The 22,291-nt window shown below is 39.8% G+C and overlaps 1 protein-coding gene and 1 pseudogene across 1 annotated transcript in view; both read right to left on the bottom strand.

The window, feature by feature from the left end:
- LOC141581254 (tripartite motif-containing protein 26-like) overlaps nucleotides 1-22,047 on the bottom strand; it is a 31,844-nt gene extending 9,797 nt beyond the window's left edge. Inside the window, exon 1 of the mRNA XM_074386125.1 lies at nucleotides 21,924-22,047. The gene's annotated coding sequence lies outside the window, so the exon portion shown is untranslated. The remainder of the gene's footprint in view (nucleotides 1-21,923) is intronic.
- Nucleotides 1,791-21,916, bottom strand: LOC101053216 (cold shock domain-containing protein E1-like; annotated as a pseudogene).
- Nucleotides 22,048-22,291: the final 244 nt, after the last annotated feature.

Raw genomic sequence — 22,291 nt, 5'->3', positions numbered from 1 at the left:
CCTCCTCCACAGACACCACAGGAGGGCCCAGCATCTGCACAGCCCCAGCCTCTCTGCCCAGCCATCTCCTGAACACAGAGCCACACACACCATCCTTCTGCTGGTCGCTTGCTTTGCATTCTTTTATTGCTTAAATGCCTTCATGACCTTCTATTCGTATTATATGACTGAGAAAAACCTGAGACTGCAGATGATTACTGAAGTTATTTCCTCATGCTACCCAACTATCTGCCCGTTTCTCCTGGTGAAAAATAATAAAATAATTTCTCAATATATTTCTTTACCTCTAAGATGGAAATTATCATTTCTCAAAGAGCATTCAATCACAATTTGATGCCTCACACTTCTGCAACAGAAGAGTCTCAATAATAAGGTATATGAAGAAGAAAAAAAATCCATCAGTTATTGGGCAATTGGAATGTGACTACCTTTAATTGACACACTTCATACATTTTTAAAAGAGATGATAAACTCTTACTATGAATAATCATACATAAGTATCGTATAAACAATTTTCACACTGATTATATGTTCAAGTTATTATTTGGGTTTTCTTTTTTCAGGCACAACTCTTTATTCTTTTTCTGTTTTGTTTTTAAATCAGTAAACAAACTGGGTCCAAAAAGCTGCAGTGATCTAAGCAGCAGCAAGTTTGTGCATTCCTTTTTTGTATTTGTTTAAATGTGTTTCAGTTATCACACTGCTAGCTCTACTCATTTGCAGGAAATTCTGCAGCATACTTACCAATTGCAGTAAAGTTTCCTCCATCCCAGGAAAAAAAAAAACAAAAACACAAAAAAACCTACTCTGGAAGATAATTTTCACTGAAATATAACCAAACTTCTTTATGTGGATTGTGACAAGATTGCAAATGATACAAAAAAGAACATTTTAAAATGCGGCCCTCAACTTTAAGAAATGGTTTGCCTACACAAATTTTGGTAATTTTTTAAAGATAATATATTGTGCCCTCATATGGTCCTCAGAATTAAAGTGTAATGAACAGGAAGAAAAAGGAAAACAATGTGACTGAGTACTAAGGCAGAACATCTTGCCAGAAGTAATTAATGAAGGAAGAGTATAGAATGAATATCAAGGGCAAAATTTCAGAGGGCTAACAAGGTAAGAGTCTATATTTTTCACTGTCACAGGCAAAGTGGATTTTGCAATTACCATTGTGTTAAATGCACTAAACGAATATCCTAAAATTGATACCATAGGGCACCATCTTAAGGTTTCCAGGCTGCAACTGTGCATTATTTTTAAATGGTTTTCTTAAAATGTGGCACATATACACCATGGAATACTATGCAGCCAATAAAAAGGAATCAGTTTGATTCTTTTGCAGGGACATAGATGAAGCTGGAAACCATCATTCTCAGCAAAATAACACAAGAACAGAAAACCAAATACCGCGTGGTATCATTCATAACCGGAAGTTGAACAATGAAAACACATGGACACAGAGAGGGGAACATCAAACACTGTGGCCTGTTGGGGGCTGAGGGACTAGGGGAGGGATAGCATTAAAAGAAATACCTAATGTAGATGACGGAGTGATGGATGCAGCAAACCACCATGGCACATGTAACAAACTTGCAAGTTCTGTGCATGTACCCATAACTAAAAATATAAGAGTAAAATTTTTTAAATAAATAGAAAACTTGATACCAAAAAATTAAACATAAATAAATAAATAGAATGGTTTTCTTAAATTTATTTTTTAAAAACATAACACAAGGGACGTGTTTAAACTGGTGTAATAGCTCAGTAGAATAAGTATTCCAGATTTTGGGATGGATGAGCAGGGAGATATTCAGAGCCCTTCACCAGACTCCCCGAAACTTGAGCACAGTAGATTCATATGTGCTTTGTGGATGTGGGTAGTCAATGACACCAGCTTGACGGATCTTACTTTTTGCACCAAACACCACTGAGTTACCTGGTCCTTTTGGCTGATGCAGAACCGTTAGGCGAGGAACACTGGCATCATCCAGAGTAATGTTCTTCAAGCCATTGACCAACCCATCAGGTCGAGGAGCTGCCGCAGCCTTGGACCCCTCACAGACTCGCCAAACATGACAGGCGCTGTACTTGCCAGTGCACTAAGAATCACTGAGAACTGCACCTCATCTCCTGCCTGCAGCCCAATGCCATCCTGAACTTCCTTCACATGGAAAAAGAGCTGCTTGCTATCTCCTACTTCATAGTGAATGAAGCTAAACTGATCTTTCACACATTCCACTGTGGCCCTACACAGGCATGTGATGTTGGAAGATAGTTTGTGCATTTTGGCCCAGGACACACAATTGGAACTTGACGCCATCCCCTTTCTGCATGCCATCCCCTTTGTGGGCCATCCCAATGATGCCAAATGGATCCCCCTCCTCCACAATCTCAATCGTTGCTTGTACTCAGTCTGTCTTGCATCAACACTCCTCAGCAGGCAAATGACTGCCACAGTAGGTGGTGAGATCAACTTCCTCAAGAAGGCCATTCATTGAGTGTGTTTTGTTTACTTTTTCTCCACTGGCTTTGTTGCCTTTGCCTTTGGACCAGCTATACTCGACCACGTCCCCCAGTCTCAGGCTATCAACATCACCAGAGAACTCACTAGAATGGAAAAAGATTTCCTCATCGTGATTGGCTGTTTCAATAAATTGAAAATTATCCTTCAGAGTTGCTACATAACCCAGGAGCCTCTTCGAGTTAGAATTAAGACCTGAAAGTTGCACACAGGTTGCAATCTGCTGTCCAGGCCTCTGTTTGTCACTAATACTAAATTTAAGCTTATCTCCCATTTGAGGAGCAGATCCTTCCACATCCTTGGCTTGAAAGGCAATAGTCAGTTTCATCCTAGAGTTATCATAAGCAATAATGCCATCTTCGGCCTCCTTCTCTTTGCCTTCATTTAGGCTCATGGTTGTAGGGTTGGAAAATGTGGCTGCTTGTTCTACCTTCCCAGAAAACGGCAATCAGAACGGGAATGAAATGAAACCATGCCCTTGGGAAGTTTTTAAATCATAATCGCATGATTTGTTTGAGCAGAGAGCTTAACAGGAACCACAGGAAACTCTACTTCATCTGCAACATGGAGCTGGTTGCCATCCAGAATTTCACTTAAGTGGAAGAACATACGAACATCATGATCCACACACTTGATGAAAGCAAAACCGTCTCTCATGGCGGCAATCACACCCATTTCTCGGGCTTCGTTAGTGAACTGAAATGTATTTGACAGAACTTCTATATGGCTTGCTCGTTCTAATTTGTCACGTCAGTCTGTTGAAATATTAAACCTAATATGGTCACCTTCCAGCAGGGTCACCTTGGATTCTGTATCTTTGTCTTCAAAGGGAAACACACTTCTTCTGCAACAGATGAGTCTCAATAATGATTTATATTAAGAAAAATCCAGGCCGGGCAGGGTGGCTCACGCCTGTAATCCCAGCACTTTGGGAGGCCGAGGCGGGTGGATCACGAGGTCAAGAGATCGAGACCATCCTGGTCAACATGGTGAAGCCCCGTCTCTACTAAAAATACAAAAAATTAGCTGGGCATGGTGGCGCGTGCCTGTAATCCCAGCTACTCAGGAGGCTGAGGCAGGAGAATTGCCTGAACCCAGGAGGCAGAGGTTGCGGTGAGCCCAGTTCACGCCATTGCACTCCAGCCTGGGTAACAAGAGCGAAACTCCGTCTCAAAAAAAAAAAAAAAAAAAAAAAAAAAAAAAAAAAAAAAAGACTACACATTGGGTACAGTGTACACTGCTCGAGTGATGGGTGCAAGAGAATCTCAGAAATCACCACCAAAAAATGTATACATGTAACCAAACGCCACCTGTTCCCCAAAAACTTACTAAACTAAAAACAAAAGAAAGAAAGAAAGCTACAGATTACATTGTCTGGGTGACAAAAAAATTACATTCTGATTGTAAAACAAAATGGAAACATTTCACTGAATAAGTTATATTAATATTTATTTAAGAACATGAACATCTTAAAAATTGAAAATACAGAAAAAGTGGTTCTCATCATAAAACCTATTTCTGGACTGGCATCATGTCTTGTGAGGCAACATGGATGCAGCTCATGGCCTTTATCCTTGGTGAAATAATGGAGGAGTGACCGGGCACGGTGGCTCACGCCTGTAATCCCAGCACTTTGGGAGGCCGAGGTGGGTGGATCATGAGGTCAAGAGATCGAGACCATCCTGGTCAACATGGTGAAACCCCGTCCGTACTAAAAATAAAAAAAATTAGCTGGGCATGGTGGCGCGTGCCTGTAATCCCAGCTACTCAGGAGGCTGAGGCAGGAGAACTGCCTGAACCCAGGAGGCGGAGGTTGCGGTGAGCCGAGATCGTGGCATTGCACTCCAGCCTGGGTAACAAGAGCGAAACTCTGTGTCAAAAAAAAAAAAAAAAAAAAAAAAAAAGAAAGCAAGCAAGCATGCAGGAACAGAACATCGAATACACAAGTTTTCATTTATAAATGGAAACTGAACATTGTTTACTCATGGACATAAAGATGGCAATAATAGACACTAGCTATGGAATGGAGGGGAGAAATGGTTGAAAAACTCACTGTTGGATACTAGGCTTACTATCTAAGTGATGGTATCATTTGCATCTCAAATCTCAGCATCACACAATATGACCATGTAACCAAACTACACATTGAATCCAAAAGTTGAAATTATAAAAATAAACACTCATGAATGTTTAATCCCAAGCAAAAGGGAAAAATATATTAATTTTAGAAGTACTAATAAACCACTTATCAATATTCTCATTGATCCTCATGATTGTTCAGATACAATAAAACTCAATGCCCTGCACGATGCATGTGCCTTCTGCAACAGGAAGGAAGTTAAACCATGTCATAAAAGCAGAAGACACTGTAGAGTCCAATGAAAAAGAAAATCTGTTCTCTCGGGTCCTGATTGGGAGTCACATTATATTAAGGGCTATGGTAATTTCCACCAACTGAGTGAAAAGTAACTTTTAATGACTTCCAAGATCCTGAAGTTTACTTACGGATGAAGTTCCACTTGGGAAAACATACATCCTCAAAAGTTCACTTTGCACTCCTGGTTAAGAAACATAATAATTTATCAGGAATCCCATTTGCTTCTGGGAGGGCGATTTGCTGCTGCTCTGGGTGCATCAAAGTGATGGACAGTAAACAAGGTCATTGAGGAAGCAGGTGACACAGTGATCCATGTCCAGTGGGAGGAGAATTCCTGCCATCTGTCCCTGATATACACTCACTGTGTGTCAGACCCAGCCATTCCAAGATGCCTCACTGTCATGGAAAAGCCGCCTGTGTTTAGTTAGGATTCTGCAACCCTTCGGCCTTGGCAAGAAGAGGGAGGTATGAAGACCTTCTCCATATTCTCATTCCCCATTCTGTGCTTTCTTACATAGACTTCAGTTATTTCTTTCAGAGGCATGTTTCTAACTTCATTTCTGTTACAATATGCCTCTATTTTTCCTTCCTCTTGTTATTGACATGTATTCTTTTATGTTCCATCTGTTTTCACTTTCTTCAGTCTTCCATTACTATCATGATTTAGTATCTCTTTTGTATTTATTGGTGGATGAAGTGTATTCATTGAAGTGCTTGCCTATTTTCTCCGTTAATCTACTATTGTGGTGAATCATACAGATGTTTATAATGCTAAACTTACCTTACATTTTAAAATAATTCCTTAGTTGTTGTCTGAATATTTTTACGTAGCATGCAATTTACTTTCTCGCTGATTTTCTTTACATTGTTTTTCACTTGGTTTATGAAATAGTCTTGACAACTTACTTTTCATGCAATCTTTATTACATTTCGCCGTCAAGTTTGTGCTGTCCTTGCAATGTGACTAACAGAACGTTCTTTCTCTATCCATAGAAATAATTTGCACATATATTTGCTATCTGGTGTATTTTGAATACTTCACCCCTGAAGCATTCTTTGGGATTTCTTATTGGTACAACTTTTGCCCTTATTCAACTTTACCTTGGGAAGCTGGCACATTTAAGGCTCTCTCTAGCTGTAAACCCTTTAGGATACGTTAAGTCTTCTAGGAATTTGCCAATATCTCCTAAATTTCCAAATTTATGGGCACAGTTTATCTTTGTAGAAATGTTTGTAGGTTTTTCAGAGGCTTGTTAATTTAATACTTCTTAGCAAGAAGGTGAATTTTGACATTCTTTCCACTTTGGCTAGTTTGGTGTTATTCTGCCTTTGCCTGTATCAATCCCCTCTCTTGTTGTAGGATTCCTTTTGATATCCCTTTTCAAATGCCATTATTTTCTTCAAAGGTTCTTATCTGGTCTTCACATTTATTTCCATAATGGACTGCCTACTGCATTTTCCTCACAGAGATTGTTTTTTCACTTTGTGGTTACTAAGAATTGCTTTAGAATTAAAAATATTGAAAAACTGGGTTTTTCTAAATAATTATTCTTTTAGTTATATTTTCCTATAATTGTCTTTAAATAAGTGTTCTGTTACATTAAACCCTTGAAACTTTTTGACCCTCGCTTCATTGATTGTTGTTTACAACTACACTTGGTCCATATGTGCCTCAGAAGGAAAGGTGGGTATTTCACAGTCCCTGAGTGTGTTGATTTTTATAGCAGGGAGTTGAAGAGGATGAAGTAATGTGATCACATTTTTAATATCCAACTCTCATTTCTTTTTTTTCCCATTGATTCTGTTAATTTTTAAGACACTGGTTAAAATCTGCCCCATCAGTGGTTAATTTTCTTATTTCTTCTTATACTATTCTGTTCTCACTTAAACATTTTGATGGTATGTGTATTTATATATACAAATTGAAAGCTTTTATTGCTATTGAAATGACTTTGTTTATATCCAGTAATTCTGTTTCCTTAACATTTGTTTTATGTTATTGGATGTGCACTCGATTTCTGTTAGATTGTATAGAGTTTCATCTTCTTTAGATTATGTTGAACCATTCTGTGTCTTTTTTTCTTAATATGAATCAAGACACATGCTTGTCTTGACGCTTAGTTTTTCAGATAGTCATGTGGTCTCTGCAGCTTCCTTTTGATTAACACTTTCAGAGCATACCTTCTTACATCCTATTACTTTTGACCTACATATGCTTTTTGTATTTACAATAGGAATCTGTAAGACAGTGCATACCTGTGATATGATCTCTTTCATTCTTTCTCTGCCATTGCTTAGTGTGTTTAGTCTATTTTCATTTATAACTTTTTCTCAGCTGTATTGAGGTCTTAATGATAAATGGAACACTATATTTTAAGTGGAAAACATGACTTTATGAACTGATATATCATAAAATGATTACCACGATCATTCTAATTAGCAAATGCATCATTTCACATAGTTGCCTGCATGATGGGGTGGGGATGCAAAAGCACTTAAGTTCTCCTTTGTTAGCAAAGTTTAAATATACAGCACAGTATTATTAACTAAGGTGATAATATATTACCCGAGATTTCTAGATCTATTTCATCTTTTTTTTTCACTATCTCCAGTAATGGCTATAAGCAAACTATTTCATCTTATATCTGAAAATTTGTACGCTTTGCCTAACTTCTCCACATCTTTCCCATATCTCAGCCCTGGGCCACCACCTTTCTACTCTGTTGCTCTGAGCTAGACATCTCTAGATTCCACAAATATGATCAGAGATTATTTGGCTTTCCATGTCTGGCTTCTTTTACTTAATATAATGGGCTTCATCTGTGTTGTCACAAATGGCAGAATTTCCTTTTTTTTCTGGCCTAAGAATATATACTAACATATATAGGTATGTGTGTGTGTAATATGTGTATGTGTTTAATATGTATATTATATTGTTTGTTCATGATATTATATGGTGTGTGTAATAGATTACACACATAAAATATAAAAGGTATATAACTTATAGATGAATATAATTATGTTATATAATTATATATTACACATATATATTATATATTTGTGTGTGCACTATATATATATATATATAGAGAGAGAGAGAGAGAGAGAGAGAGAGATAGAGAGAGAGAGAACAAATAGGCAGTTCTTACTAAAGTGGACAAGATGTAAATGGCCAAACAGCTTGTAGGTGAACTGTCACACCAACTATTAAACATAAATTACATCTCAAAATAAAGTGTATGGCCCACAATTGTCAATTATATCAAGTGTCAAAATGGCAGACCATTCAAAGTAATAAAACCTAAATTACAAACTTGCTATAAGGCACAAAATGAGTGCATGGAAGAGTAAGAGTCTCGTATTTTAGGTGTTCAGTAACTGCCTCGGATTTTCTTTCTCTCAGTAGATGATGAGAATATAGTTGCTGTGGTAGTTTGATGGCAGAGTAGAGAATTGCATTCAATGGAAATAAGATAACGATGGAGAGAAGATAACTTAGTAAATTCAGATACTTTGTCAGTGTAAAGAAAGAAATGTGCAGATTTCACTAGATGTCTATTTAAAAAAGAAGGATGGTTTTAGATGATGGAAACATCTGGGTGAGTGGAAAAAGGAGTCGCTGAGAGAATGATACAGTATACAACTCTATATTCCAATAAACATAGAAGCAGTGATAACCTTATGAATTTCAAAGTCAACTTTAATGAATTTCATGTCATTCCCATTCTGTATATTTTGAATCTACTGATTCTGTCTCTATGACGGCATTCAAAAATGTTCAGACCAAAATGTAAATCTTACACTTTGTTTTTTTGTTTTGTTTGTTTTTTTGTTTTGTTTTGTTTTTGAGACGGAGTTTCGCTCTTGTTACCCAGGCTGGAGTGCAATGGCGCGATCTCGGCTCACCGCAACCTCTGCCTCCTGGGTTCAGGCAATTCTCCTGCCTCAGCCTCCTGAGTAGCTGGGATTACAGGCACGCACCACCATGCCCAGCTAATTTTTTGTATTTTTAGTAGAGACGGGGTTTCACCTTGTTGACAAGGATGGTCTCGATCTCTTGACCTCGTGATCCACCCGCCTTGGCCTCCCAAAGTGCTGGGATGACAGGCTTGAGCCACCGCGCCCGACCCACACTTTGTATTAAGTAAGATACATATAACATTTACTGATTGGATTTATCAACCATGGAATGATTGCCACCTGAGTCCACCTATTTTGTGTCGTGTGATTGTCATGTGCTTGAGAGATACTTAGCAGCATCCCTGGCTTCTACCCACTGTATATTAGTAGCTCCTCAGGAAATTGACCAAACTGCACATCTGTGAACACAGAAAGTGGATCCGTGTAGAGGACTGGGGAGAGGCTGAAAGGCTTTTCTTGAAAAACTCTGTGTTAGGTGAGTGTTTAAAGTGATCCTTGTCTTGGAAGGACTGTGTATCCCACCAACACTATGAAAAAGTTTACATATGCATGCTACTCTTTATGTGTTGGAGGCATAATGCTCTTTACAAAAGTTACAAGATTAAAACCTATTTTTTGTATAAAATGCAGTCTAATACCCTGAAGAAAAATGCCTTAAAATTCAAATTTATCTTGCATACATGCCAGCATGTTCTCCTGAGTCATACACTTAGTGCTGGGCGTTAGCCTTTCAATTTCACCTTCTTCATAAGACTTACTTCTGTATTCCTAGGTTCTCAAGAATCTCCAGAGAGTCAGTTTCTGAATATGACACATCTTGACTGAAATATAGAAGAATTGGACATTTTCACACCCTCTCTTCATACAGACCTGTTCATGATTACATTCTTCCACAGACTGCATTACTTACCATTTCAAAACACATTATCTTTAGTATTTAATGAGGAGTGGCTTACTTAAATAGAACATCAAAACATCATGAAAATACTATTTCTACGTGATGAAATTTTGGCATTTTTCCTCATAGCTCAGATTGGTGTTGGTGTCGTGGGGAACTCACTGCCTTTTGTGTTTTATATGTACATATTTTTCATTCACTCTTACTTGAGGAAGCCCATCCATTTGATTTTTATGCACCTCACATTGGTCAATGTTTTCACCATCATGTTCACATTGATCCCGGACGTCACAGCATCCTTTGGAGTGAGACAGTACTTGGACAATGTTGGCTGTAAAGCAGTTTTGTATATATGCAGAGTTTCCCGGGGTCTTTCCGTCTGTACCACTGCTCTCCTGAGTACATTTCAGGCCATCACCATCAGTCCCAGTCATTCTAAATGGGCCTGGCTTAAACCTAAACTCTCTACCTATATTTTCCCTTCTTTTCTTTTCTTCTGGGTCATCAATATGCTGATCTACATCCAAGCTGTTGAAACTCTAGAAGCCAGAAGCAATTTCACTCATGTTGGTCATGGGTTTTCTCAAGTCTACTGTCGCACTGGGCATTCTGGACACCTCTATCCAGCGTTATATACAAGTGTCATACTGACTTGGGATCTCCTGTTTGTGTTCCTCATGGTCGGGACCAGCATCTACATGGTGAGCCTCCTCCACAGACACCACAGGAGGGCCCAGCATCTGCACAGCCCCAGCCTCTCTTCCCAGCCATCTCCTGAACACAGAGCCACACACACCATCCTTCTGCTGGTCGCTTGCTTTGCATTCTTTTATTGCTTAAATGCTTTTATGACCTTCTATTCGTATTATATGACTGAGAAAAACCCGAGACTGGAGATGATTACTGAAATTATTTCCTCATGCTACCCAACTATCTGCCCTTTTGTGCTGATGAAAAACAATAAAATAATTTCTCAATATATTTCTTTACTTCTAAGATGGAAATTATCGGCCGGGTGCGGTGGCTCAAGCCTGTAATCCCAGCACTTTGGGAGGCCGAGGCGGGTGGATCACGAGGTCAAGAGATCGAGACCATCCTGGTCAACATGGTGAAACCCCGTCTCTACTAAAAATACAAAACATTAGCTGGCCATGGTGGCGCGTGCCTGTAATCCCAGCTACTCAGGAGGCTGAGGCAGGAGAATTGCCTGAACCCAGGAGGCGGAGGTTGCGGTGAGCCGAGATCGCGCCATTGCACTCCAGCCTGGGTAACAAGAGCGAAACTCCGTCTCAAAAAAAAAAAAAAAAAAAAAAAAAAAAAAAAAAAAAAAAAAAAAGATAGAAATTATCATTTCTCAAAGAGCATTCAATCACGTTCTGATGCCCTACACTTCTGCAACAGAGGAGTCTCAATAATGAATTATATTAAGAAAAAATAATCCTGCAGTTACTGGGCATTTGGAATGTGACTACTTTGAACTGACACATTTCATAAACTTTTAAAAGAGATTATTAAGTCTTACTATATATAATCATACATAACTATCATGTAAACAATTTTCTTTGATTTCGTGTTCAGGTTTTTATTTGGGGAGCTAAATGAACATATTACATATAATTAAAAGTAGTTTTGCTACTTAATTTTCCTCCTTTTTAATGCAATTATTGAAATACTTAAAATTGCATCTAGACTTTGCATTATATTACTGTTACACTGCACTGCAGTAAGCAACTCTTTAATTTCATTCAACAAATATATTTGTCCACCTCACATATTCCAGGCAGTATTTCAGGGGTTAGATGTGTCTTAGTGACCTAAACATACAAAACATGATAACTGGAGAGAGTATAATGTTTGGGGGATAGAAAAATATATGTACAGATGATAAGAGCTATAAAGAATAGCACAGATTGAGAGCTTCAAAGTACTTGGAGATTAACTCCTTTACATAGAATAGAATTCATTGGTATGTTTCTTATGTCTGCATAAATCCACCCATAATGATACCCATGTCTTATCAGGGTTATGCTGACACATTTTATTTATGGCCTATGTATGTCCTCCGGTCCAGAGGAGCTTCATCTCTTTGATCAATACAACTGGAAATTTTTCTTTTAAAAATATTTCAGATCCAATTCAGGCTTCATCATTAAGCATGCACTCCATCAGATCTATCTATATTTTTTACCACTTTTGAAGTACAACAAAAAATAGTAAACATACAGGATATAAACAACTCCTGATTTTTTTCAGTAGACACCACTGGGAAGAGTCCCAGGGACTTCCAGCAGCCGTTGATGTTCTGTTTCTTGATCTGGCTGCAGGTTGTGATCAAGACACAGAACATCAACAGCTGCTGGAAGTCCCCGGGACCCCACCCAGTCTCTCCTACCTAAGGGTGTCTACTCACTGGAAGATTAATACCATCTAGTGTAATCATTTCTAGCATAAATTCTTCCTCAATAATTTTACAGAATCTTGGTTGAGCTTGAGACATCTCAAGTATGATCACCTCATGATTCATATCCTACACTGTGTCCATGAGGCGCATCTGTAGACCTCCCCCTCCAGGGCTCATTTTGATTCCCTTTAAATTGGATCTGGTCTGCTCATGAGAAAGAAGATCCAAGGTCGGTAGAACCTGAATTTAAAATACCTATCCCCCAACAGATGCTGGAGAGGATGTGGGGAAATAGGAACACTTTTACGCTGTTGGTGGGAGTGCAAATTAGTGCAACCATTGTGGAAGACAGTGTGGTGATTCCTCAAGGACCTAGAAATAGAAATTCCATTCGACCTAGCAATCCCATTACCGGGTATATACCCAAAGGATTACAACTGGTTCTATCATAAAGACGCATGCACATGTATGTTCATTGCAGCACTGTTCACAATAGCAAAGACCTGGAACCAACCCAAATGTCCATCATCAATAGACTGGATGAAGAAGATGTGGCAGAGGATCCCAAGATGGCCAAATGAGAGGCACGTCCCAGTGAGCGAGACACAGAAACCGAGTGGTCTCCACAATGTCAAATGAGGTCCCAGGTTCCTTTTGTGGGTCTGGTTGGAAAGCGGGTATAAATCAAATAGGGCAAACTGAGGCAAGGCGGGGCGCTGCCCCACCCAGGAGGTGCATGCAAACCACTGGAGGACCGGGGGATCTCCCCGTCTGGGACTTCGGTTTGGATACAGCGCTCCACCCAAGCCCTCTACAGCCCATGGGACAGGAGACCTTCGCAGGGCTGAAAAGCCTCCGGGAGCTGCCTGAACAGGGCAGCAGGGCAACTTCCGGTCCACACAGATCTAGGCGGAAGCACTGGCTGACGCAAAAGCCAGAAAGCCCACCGGACGGACATACCCTCCCCCAGAGGGAAGGGGAACTAAAAACAGGGAAGCAGCCCATGCAGCAGGACGGGCCTCCCCAACTCCCCTCAACAAAGCCCAGCAGACTGAAAAAAAAACTCTCACGCCAGAGTTTCTCACCTAGAGAGCCATGGAATGATCCAGCTCGGTGGGGGGAAGGGGCAACCACCATTGCAGAAGCACGCAGCTCCGCTGAACCCGTGGCAGCCCAGCAGTGCCTCAGCAGGCAGACAAAGGAAAGGCCACCTCCCCAAGCAGCTACCTGAGATCCAACGAGTTGGGAAAAAAAAACAGCACAAGAAGAATGAAACCATCACAAACCAGAACCCCTGTCCTCCAGCACGAGATCACAACTCCTCACCAGCAAGGGAGCAAAGCTGGACAGAGAATGAATCGGACGAATTGACAGAAGCAGGCTTCAGAAGGTGGATAATAACAAACTTCTCTGAGTTAAAGGAACATGTGCTAACCCAATGCAAAAAAACTAAAAACCTTGAAAAAGGGTTAGACAAAATGCTAACTGGAATAATCAGCTTAGAGAAGAACATAAATGATTTGATGGAGCTGAAAAACACAGCACAAGAACTTCGTGAAGCATACACAAATTTCAATAGCTGAATAGATCAAGCAGAAGATACCAGAGATTGAAGATCAACTCAGTGAAACAAAACGAGAAGGCAAGAAAAGAGAACCAAGAGTGAAAAGAAATGAACAAAGCCTTCAATAAATATGGGATTATGTGAAAACACCTAATCTACGCTTGATCACTGTACCAGAAGATGACAGGGAGAATGAATCAAAGTTGGAAAACACTCTTCAGGATATTATCCAGGAGAACTTCCCCAACCTTATAAGGCAGACCAACATTCAAATACAGGAAATACAGAGACCACCACAATGATACTCCTCTAGAAGAGCAACCCCCAGGCACATAATCGTTAGATTCACCAGGCTTGAAACAAAGGAAAAAATACTAAGGGCAGCCAGAGAGAAAGGTCAGGTCACCCAGGGAAGCACATCAGACTCATGGCAGATCTCTTGGCAGAAATCCTATAAGCCAGAAGAGAGTGGGTGCCAATATTCAACATCCTTAAAGAAAAGAACTTTCAACCCAGAATTTCACATCCAGCCAAACTAAGCTTCATAAGTGATGGAGAAATAAAATCCTTTATGGACAAGCAATTGCTGAGAGATTTTGTCACTACCAGATCTGCCCTACAAGAGCTCCTGAGGGAAGCACTAAACACAGAAAGGAAAAACCAGAACCAGCCACTGCAAGAAAGACCCAAATGGTAAAGACCAATGACGCAATGAAGATATTGGACCAACCAAAGGGCAAAACAACCAACCAGTAATAAGATGGCAGGATCAAATTCATACATAACAATATTGACATTAAAAGTAAATGGACTAAATGCCCCAATCAAAAGACACAGACTGGCAAATTGGATAAACAGCCAAGAAACATCACTGGGTTGTATTCAGGAGACCCATCTCACGTGCAAAGACACACACAGACTCAAAATAAAGGGATGGAAGAAGATTTACCAGCCAAATGGAGAGCAAAAAAAAGCAGGGATGGCAATCCTAATCTCTGATAAAATGGACTTTAAATCAATAAAGATCAAAAGAGACAAAGAAGGACATTACATAATGGTAAAAGAATCAATACAACAAGAACTCACTATCCTAAATATATATGCACCCAATACAGTAGCACCCAGATACATAAAGTATTATGTATACATAAAGTCCTTAATGACCTACAAAGAGACTTAGACTCCCAAACAATAATAGTGGGAGACTTTAACACTCCGCTGTCAACACTGGACAGATCAACAAGACAGAAATCAACAAGGAAATTCAGGACTTGAACGCAGCTCTGGACCAAGCGAATTTAATAGACATTTACAGAACTCTTAACCCCAAATCCACAGATTGTACATTCTTCTCAGCACCACAACACACCTACTCTAAAATCGACCACATAATTGAAAGTAAATCACTCCTCAGCAAATGCAAAAGAACAGAAATCATAACAGTCTCTCAGACCACAATCCAATCAAATTAGAACTCAGGATTAAGAAACAAACTCAAAACCACACAACTTCATGAAAAACGAACAACTGGCTCCTGAATGTTGACTGGATAAACAATGAAATGAAGGCAGAAATAAAGATGTTCTTTGAAACCAACGAGAACAAAGACATAGCATACCAGAATCTCTGGGACACATTTAAAGCAGTGTCCAGAGGGAAATTCATAGCAATAAATGCCCACATGGGCCAGGCGCGGTGGCTCAAGCCCGTAATCCCAGGACTTTGGGAGGCCAAGGCGGGCGGATCACGAGGTCAAGAGATCGAGACCATCCTGGTCAACATGGTGAAACCCCGTCTCTACTAAAAATACAAAAAACTAGCTGGGCGTGGTGGCGCATGCCTGTAATCCCAGCTACTCAGGAGGCTGAGGCAGGAGAATTGCCTGAGCCCAGGAGGCGGAGGCTGCGGTGAGCCGAGATCACGCCATTGCACTCCACCTGGGTGACGAGAGCGAAACTCCGTCTCAAAAAAAAAAAAAAAAAAAAACAGTACCGATAAACCACTATGAACATCCTCATTGATCCTCGTGATGGTTCAGATACAATAAAATTCAATGCCATGCATAATGTCTGCCTTCTGAAACAGGAAGGAATTTAAACGACATCATAAAAGCAGGAGGCACTACAGACTCCAAGGAAATAGAAAACGTGTTCTCTTGGGTCCTGCTCAGGAGTTACATTATATCAAGGGATGTGGTAATATCCAACAACTAAGTGAAAAGTAACTTTTAATGACTTCCAAGATCCTGAAGTTTACTTTCTGATGAAGTTCAACTTGGGAAAACATACATCCTCAAAAGCTGACTTTGCTCTCCAAGTTAATAAACATAGTAATTTATCAGGAATCCCATTTTGCCTTTGGGAGAGTGATTTGTTGCTGTTCTGGGTGCATCAAAATGATGGACAGCAAACAACGTCATTGAGGAAGCAGGTGACACGGTGATGCATGTCCACTAGGAGGAGAATTCCTGCCATCTGTCCCTGATATACACTGTGTGTCAGACCCAGTCTTTCCAAGATGCCTCACTGTTGTGGGGAGGCCAGCTGCCTTTAGTTAGGATTCTACAACCTCTCAGACTTGGCAAGGAGAGGGAGGTAAGAAGAGCTTTCCAACATTCTCCTTCCCCATTCTGTAGTTTCCTAAACAGACGTCAGTTTTTTTCTTTCAACTGCATGTATCTAACTTCATTTCTATTATAATATGCCTCTATTTTTCATTCCTCTTTTTATTGACATGTATTCTTTGGGTTCCATCTGCTTTGAATTTCTTCAGTCTTCCATTTCTATTCTTATTTAATATCTCTTACGTATCTATTGACGTATGAAGTGTATTCGTTGAAGTGCTTGCATATTTTCTCCTTTAATCTACGATTGTGGCGAATCGTACAGATGTTTATAATGCTAAACTTACCTTACATTTTTAAATAATTCCTGAGTCGTCGTGTGAATATCTTACATGGCATGCAACATACTTTCTTACTGATTTTCTTTGGATTGTTTTTCACTTGGTTTATGGAATAGTCTTGACAACATACTTTTCAAGCAATCTTTACTACGAACGTTTGCCTATGAAGTTTGTGCTAGTCTTGTAATGAGATTAACAGGACCTTCTTTTCTCTATTCACAGAAATCATTTGCACATATACTTTCTATCTGGTGTATTTGGCATACTTCCCTCCTGAAGCATTCTCTGAGATTCTTTATTGGTACGACTTTTGCCACTATTCAACTTCACCATGGGAAGCTTGCATATTCATGACTTTCTCCAGCTACAGTATCCTTTATGGTGAATTAAGTCTTCTAGGAATTTGTCAATTATCTCCGAAATTTCCAAATTTATTGGCAGAGTTTATCTTTGTAAAAATGTTCATAGGTTTTTCAGAGGTTTGTTAATTTAATACTTCTTAGCAAGAAGCTGAATTTTGACTTTTTTTTTCACTTTGGGTAGTTGGATGTTATTCTGCCTTTACCTCTATCAATCCCCTCTCTTGCTTTAGGATTCTCTTTGGTATCCCTTTTCAAATGTTATTGTTTTCATCAAATATTCTTATCTAGTCTTCATATTTAATTCCATAATGGATATTCCACACTGCATTTTCCTTATAGAGATTTTGTTTTCACTTTGTGGTTACTAAGAAATGCTTTAGTGTTAAAAAAAAATATTGAGGCCGGGCGCGGTGGCTCAAGCCTGTAATCCCAGCACTTTGGGAGGCCGAGGCGGGTGGATCACAAGGTCGAGAGATCGAGACCAACCTGGTCAACATGGTGAAACCCCGTCTCTACTAAAAATACAAAAAATTCGCTGGGCATGGTGGCGCGTGCCTGTAATCCCAGCTACTCAGGAGGCTGAGGCAGGAGAATTGCCTGAACCCAGGAGGCGGAGGTTGCGGTGAGCCAAGATCGCGCCATTGCACTCCAGCCTGGGTGACAAGAACAAAACTCAGTCTCAAAAAAAAAAAAAAAAAAAAAAATTGAGAGATCAGCCTTTTTTTTCTTAATTATTCTTTTGTTTATATTTTCCTATAATTATGTTTAGATAATTGTTCTGTTACATTAAACTTGAAATTTTTTGACACTTGCTTTAATGTTTATTGTTTACACCTACTCTTGATTCATAGTGCCTGAGAAGGAAAGGTGGGTAATTCACAGCCCCTGAGTATGTTGATTTTTATAGCAGATAGGTGAAGAGTATGAAATTATGTGATCACATTTTCAATATCCAAATAACATTTCTTTTTTTTCCGTTTGTTCTTTTAATTGGTTAAAATCTTCCCTGTCACTGGTCGGGTTTCTTATTTCTTCCTCTTACTTTCTGTTCTCACTTATATATTTTGATGCTATGTGCATTTACATACACAAATTAAAAGCTTTTACTCGTATTGAAATGGCCTTGTTTATATCCAGTGATTCTGCTACCTTAACATTGGTTTTATGTTATTGGATGTGTACTAGATTCCTGTTAAATTTTATACAGTTTCATCTTCTTTAGATTATTTTCAACCATTCTGTGTTTCTTTTTTAATGTGAATCAAGACATGCTTTCTTGTCATCTACATTTTCAGATAGTCATGTGGTCACTCCAGCTTCCTTTTGATTAACATTTTCAGAGCATAAATTCTTACATTCTATTACTTTTCACCTACCTGTGTTTTCTCTATTTACAATAGGAATCTGTAAGACAGTGCATACCTGTGATATGATCTCTTTCAGTCTTTCACTCTTTGCCACTGATTAGTGTGTTTAGTCTATTTTCTTTTACAACTGTTTTTCTCAGCTGTATAGAGGTATTAATGATAAATTGAACACTATATTTTTAGTGTAAGACATATGACTTGATGAACGGATACATTATAAAATGATTACCATGATCATTTTAATTAACAGATGCATCATCTCACATAGTTGTCTGTGGGGTGGGGGGATGCAGGAGCACTTAAGATGTCCCATATCAGCAAATTTGAAATATACAGCACCGTATTTTTAACTAAGGTGACCACACATTACCCAAGATTTCCATAACTAATTCATCTTATAACTGAAAATTTGTATGCTTCGATAACATCTCTACATTTTTCCCGTACCTCAGCCCTGGGCAACCACCTTTCTATTCTGTGCCTCTGAAGTAAACATTTCTAGATTCAACAAATAAGTGAGACCAGAGATTATTTGCCTTTCTGTGTCTGGCTTCTTTTACTTAATATAATGTAGATGACGGGGTGATGGATGCAGCAAACCACCATGGAACATGTATAACTATGTAACAAACCCGCAAGTTCTGCACACATATCCCAGAACTTAAAGTATAACAACCAACCATTCAAAAGTGGGCAAAGGATATGAACAGACACTTTACAGATGAAGATATATATAAGGCCAACAAACATGAAACAATGCTCATCACTGGTCATTAGAGAAATGCAAAGATACCATCTCACGTCAGTTAGAATGGTGATCATTAAAAAATCTGGAGACAACAGATGCAGGAGAGGATGTGGAGAAATAGGAACAATCTTACACAGCTGATGGGAGTGTAAACTAGTTCAACCATTGTGGAAGACAGTGCGGTGATTTCTCAAGGATCTAGAAATAGAAATTCCATTTGACCCAGCAATCCCATTACTGGGTATATACCCAAAGAACTATAAATCATTCTACTATAAAGACACATGCACGTGTATGTTCATTGCAGCCCTGTGTACAATCACAAAGACCTGGAACCAACGCAAATCCCATCAATGATAGACTGGACAAAGAAAATGTGGTACACATACACCATGGAATACTATGCAGTCATAAAAAACAATGAGTTCATGTCCTTTGTAGGGACTTGGATGAATCTGGAAACCATCATTCTCAGCAAACTAACACAAGAACAGAAAGCCAAACACTGCATGTTCTCACTCATAAGTGGGTGTTGAACAATGAGAACATGTGGACTCAGGGAGAGGAGCATCACACACTGGGGGCAGTTGCGGGGGTAGGAAAAAGACAGCGGAGGGTGGGGAGGGATAACATGGGGAGAAATGCCAGATACAGTATGCATCTAAAGTAAAATAAAAGAAAAAGAAAGAAAGAAAGAAAAGCAATAGTCAGTTTCATCCAACAGTTATCATAAGTAATAATGCCATCCTCGGCCTCCTCCTCTTTGCCTTTCTTTGAGCTAGTGGCTCAGGGTTGGAAGAAGTGACTTCTTTTTCTGCCGTGCCCAGAAAATGGTGATCTGAATGGAAATGAAATGAAATCGTGCCCTTGGGAAGTTTTTTAATCCTAATAGCATGGTTTCTTTGAGCAGAAAGCTTAACAAGAACCACAGTAAACTCTACGTCATCTGCAATATGGAGCTAGGTCCCATCTAGAATTTCACTGAAGTGGAAGAACATATGAACATCACAATCCACACACCTGATGAAACCAAAACAATCTCGCATGGCAGCATTCACACCCATTTCTCAGGCCTCATTAGTGAACTGAAATGCATTTGACAGAACTTCTATATTGGTTGCTCGGTCTATTTTGTCAAGTCAGTCTGTTGAAATGTTAAACCTGACATGGTCACTTTCCAGCAGGGTCACCTTGGATTTTGTATCTTTGTCTCCAAAGGAAGACACACTTCTTCTGTAACAGAGGAGTCTCCATAATTACTTACATTAAGAAAAAGAAATCCTGCAATTATTGGGAAATCAGAATGTGACTACTGTGAACTGACATGTTTCATTAATTTTTAAGAGATTATAAAGTCTTACTATGAATAACCATACATAAGTATCATATAAACATATTGATTATATGTTCAAGTGTTTATTTGGGGGGTTAAATGAACATATTACAATTAAAAGTTGTTTTTCTACTTGGTTTTGCTCCTTTTTAATGCAGCTATTGCAATACCTAAAATTACATCTAGACTTTGCATTATATTTCCGTTAAACTGCACTGTTCTCAGCAACTTTTTAAATTCATTCAACAAATATATTTGTCCACCTCACATATTCCAGGAAGTATTTTAGGGGTTGGATGTATATCAGTGACCTAAACATACAGAACACAATAACTAGAGACAATATATAGAATGTTTATTGTATAGAAAAAAAATTACGTACAGATGATAAGAGTTATAAAGAATAGTGCAGATTGAGAGTTTCAAAGTACTTGGAGATTCATACCTTTACATACACTAGAATTCACTGGTATGTGTCTCATGTCTGCATAAACTCACCCATAGTGACACCCATATCTTATCAGCGTTATGCTGACATGTATATGGTCAATGTATGTCCTTCTATCAAATGGAGCTTCATCTATTTGACCAACACAATTGGAAATTTTTCTTTTCAAAATGTTTCAGAGCCAATTCAGGTGTCATCGTTAAACGTGTTCTCCTTCAAAAGTCTTTGGTAATTTTCTGGCCCTTTAATTTTTCATTTACCAATTTTGAAATACAACAAAAATAGTAAAGATACATAATATAAACAACTCCTGAATTTTAGAGTGGACACCACCATGTAAACATGCACCCAAATCAAGAAACAGAGCATCAACAGCTTCTAGAATTCCCTGGAACCCCTCTCAGTCACTCCATTCTAATGGTGTCCGCTAACTGTAAGAAAAACACCACCCCCTGTCATCATTTTCAGCATGAGTTCTTCTCAATAATTTTACAAAATCTAGGTTGAGCTCTATCTGAGATATCGCAAGTATGATCACCTCATGATTCATGTCCCATTCCGCGTCTACGCGGCACATCTGCAGACCTCCCCCACCACAGCTCCCCTTGCTTCCCTTTACATTGCATCTGGTCTGCTCCTGAGATGTAAGACCCAGAGTCAGTAGAATCTGCATTTAAAACAGCCATCTTCGAAATGCATTGTGATAGGAACAACCCCATCAAAAAGTGAGCTAAGGAGATGAATAGACAATTCTCAAAAGAAGATAAAAGAATGGCCAACACACATACGAAAAAAAACGCTCAAAATCACTCATCGGGGAAATGCAAATCAAAACCACAATGCGATCCCGCCTCACTCCTGTAAGGATGGCCGTAATCAAGAAATCAAAAAATAACGGGTCTGGGTAGGGTGAAAAGGGAACACACTTACAAAGTTGGTGGGAACGTCAACTAGTACAACCACTAAGGAAAACCGTGTGGAGAGTCCTAAAACAACTAACAGGTCGCGGGGCGCTGGGACGGGACGTGTGGAGCGGGCTGGCGGGGGCAGGGTGGCGACGGGACAGCACCCACCTTTCCCGCTGAGGTCCGGGGGCGCGGAGCCACCGAAGCGCAGCCTCCCTCCTTCCTCCTTCCTCCTTCCTCCTCCCCTCGCCCCGCCCCGCGGCGCGACACACAGTACTCGCCGGAAGCGGAAGCCGCACGGAGGCCTGTATCTGTGGAACCTGGGGTGTCGGCAGGCGGCCACGGCCAGGTCTAGCGGTACCGGCAGAAGAAAGAAAAAGAGGGCTGGCCATGACAACCATCAGGAGGCATCAAGGGCGAGAAGGGACCCGGAGGGGCAGGTGGCTGAGATCTGGGCGTCCAGGTGACCGGAGGAAGCCTCTGGAGAAGGAGTCCCGCGCATGCGCGTGCTCCAGCGCTGAAGCCCATCCGCCGCA

The sequence above is a fragment of the Saimiri boliviensis genome, chromosome 14 (assembly GCF_048565385.1).
Source record: "Saimiri boliviensis isolate mSaiBol1 chromosome 14, mSaiBol1.pri, whole genome shotgun sequence".
Classification (NCBI taxonomy): Eukaryota; Metazoa; Chordata; class Mammalia; order Primates; family Cebidae; genus Saimiri; species Saimiri boliviensis.
Note: the sequence above shows the minus strand (reverse complement) of the source record. Positions and strands in the feature narration are given on the sequence as shown.